The sequence below is a fragment of the Apteryx mantelli genome, unplaced genomic scaffold (genome assembly GCF_036417845.1).
Source record: "Apteryx mantelli isolate bAptMan1 unplaced genomic scaffold, bAptMan1.hap1 HAP1_SCAFFOLD_221, whole genome shotgun sequence".
In the NCBI taxonomy this organism is placed as follows: domain Eukaryota; kingdom Metazoa; phylum Chordata; class Aves; order Apterygiformes; family Apterygidae; genus Apteryx; species Apteryx mantelli.
Window position 1 is genome coordinate 62,501 of NW_027118575.1, and position 2,500 is coordinate 65,000.

Sequence of the window (2,500 nt, forward strand, 5' to 3'; positions counted from 1 at the left end):
GATGGCGCGCGGGGCGGGCGCCGGGCGGCGGCGGACCCCGAGCGGGGGCCGTCGCGCCAGGCCACGCGAGGCGACGGGTCGTGCCCGAGCGGGCGGCCCAAACCACGGCTCTCCTCCCGGGCGCAGCTGCCGCCGGGCGCCGGGTTACTGAGGGAAACCCCGGGCCCCGGGAGGAGGACGAGGTCGTGGCGGCGGGTGTCGGGCGCACCCCGCGGGCGGACGCTCCGCCGAGGGGCGCCGGAGCCGGCTGGCGGGTGCCGGGTTTCCCCTCCGCGTCCCGTCTCGCTGCTGCCGCCGAGGCTGCCGCCGTCGCCGCGAGGCGGCGGCGGCCCGGCGGCGGGCGGCGGCGGGGGAGGCACCCCCGCGGGGATTTCAGGTCGTTTCCCTCACCCCAGGGCCAGGTACCTAGCGTCCGCGCTCCTCCTGCCCCCCCTCGGTGACCCACCCGTGTGGTCCCGTGTGCCAGCTCGCTCCTCCCGGGCGCCGCGCCGTGAGCGCCGCACCGGCCGTGCCCTCCCGCCCTTTCCGCTTTCCCTTTCTCTCCCCCCCCCCCACCGCTCCAGCCGCCCCGCGCCGTGCCGCGGGGACCGTGCTGCGAGCGGGCCGGGCGGGGGGGGGGGGCGGGGTGGCGGGAGGAGCGGAGGGCCTCCGGCCACCGCGGCCGCCGGTAGCCGCCCCGGGTAGGGATGGCCATGGGCCCCGGGCTCCGGGCCCGAGGGTTCTCGGCGGGAGAGCCGGGCGGGGGTTTAAAGACTCGGGCGGCCCGATGCGACCCGGGGGGCAGCCGGGTGTGCTGCCGGAGGGCCGGGGGGCCGGCGCGCGCGGGCGCCGTGCCCCCCCATGCCAGCCGGCGCGCCCCGCGCTCGCCCTGCGGGCAGCCGGGACGGAGAGGGGTACCCTGCCCCCTCTCTCCGCGGTCTGGTCTCGGCGGAGGGACGCCGCGCGGTCGGCTGGCGCCGGCCTGCCTCGAACGCGTGACCCCGGCGCGAGCGCGTGCTCTCGCCGGGACGGTGAGCCCCCACCCACCGCGGGTGGTGCGGACGCCGCGCCTCGGCGCGATCCGCTCTCCTCCCTGGCCGGGGCTCTCGGTCTGCCGCCGTGGCCGCTGGCGGCGGCGCCCTACCCGCCGGCACTCCGCCATCCGGCGCGCCTGCCTCGCTCTGCCCAACCCGGCTTCGCCGGGCGGCGGGCGGGCGGCAGGCGGGCGGCGGGGGCGGCCCCCCCCGTTCTCCGCGTGGAGACGGGGAGAGCGGGCGCCGTCCCCGTCCGTCCCGCCTTGCCCGCCCGCCCGCCGCCGGGCGTCTGTCCGCGGAAGGGACGGGAGAGCGCGTGGTGTCGTCCGGGAGGCTGTGTGTGCGCGCGCGCGGGCGTGGGCGCCGCCTCGGGGCCACGGCGGAGCCGGAGGCCGGCGAGGCGAGCGAGGAGCTGGGGAGCGCGGGGCCGGTGGGCCGCGGGCGCGCGGGCAGCGGCCGGTGCCGCTGCCGGTGGCGGCCGGGCTCCGACGCTGGGGGTCCGCGGGGAGCCGCCCCCTCCCCCAGCGTCCCCGAGGCAGGCGGCGCGGCCGGCGCGCTGCTCCCCGCCGGGCCGGGCCGAGCCTGGGCGCCTGGGCCGGACTCGAAGCGAGCAAAGGGTTGTCCCAGGTCGGGAGCGAGGGCTCCCCGCCCTTCTCGTTCGGGTTTTCCTTTTCCCTTTTTCCCCCCCCACTCTGTGCTCGTACGGTCAGCGGGGCGAGCCCCTCTCTCTGGCTCTCGGCCGTCCCTCGCTCAGCAGCCGGCGTCGGCGTGAGGAGGGAGGCGGAGCGGAGGGGGGGCCCTCAGGGGCTGCCGAAGGCTGCCCGGTCCCCCCGCGCGCGCGGCGGGGACCGAAACCGAGACAACTCTTAGCGGTGGATCACTCGGCTCGTGCGTCGATGAAGAACGCAGCTAGCTGCGAGAATTAATGTGAATTGCAGGACACATTGATCATCGACACTTCGAACGCACTTGCGGCCCCGGGTTCCTCCCGGGGCTACGCCTGTCTGAGCGTCGCTTGGCGGTCAATCGTCACCCCCGCTGTCGCGTTGGCGCAGCGGTGCCGCCCCTCGGGGGGGGCGCGTGGGGGGGCGGGGGAGGCGCGGCGGCGCCGGCGGCGGCGGTGCGCGGCGGCCTCGGCGGCGGAGAGTCGGCGGCGGAGCCGGGACCCCGGTGCGTGCACCGGCGGCCCCGGTCTTCCTGCCCGCCGGGCTCCGGCGCCGGGCCGCCCGCAGCGGCCGCGGCCGGCGTGCCTTGCCGCGCCTGTGCCCGCCCTCCTCGCCCTCCGAGCGCGGTGGCCACCGCTGCGCGGCGCGCGCCGTGCGGGGTGGCGCGGCTGGGGCGCCTCGCAGGCCCGTGCCCCGGGGAGAGGGTGCCTCCTCTTCCCCGCGCGGCCGGGCCTTCGTCCCCCTAAGTGCAGACTCGGGGAAACCCCCCGCTCCCGGAGCGCCCGCTTCGCGGAGTTCGTCCCGCTGGGGCCCCCCCCCCAG

At 79.7% G+C, this 2,500-nt stretch overlaps 1 non-coding gene across 1 annotated transcript; it reads left to right on the top strand.

Moving 5' to 3' along the window:
* The first annotated feature begins 1,874 nt into the window (after positions 1-1,874).
* Positions 1,875-2,027, top strand: LOC136996195 (5.8S ribosomal RNA). Its single transcript, XR_010887506.1, has one exon. It is a non-coding gene; the product is annotated as a 5.8S ribosomal RNA (ribosomal RNA).
* The last annotated feature ends 473 nt before the right edge of the window (positions 2,028-2,500 follow it).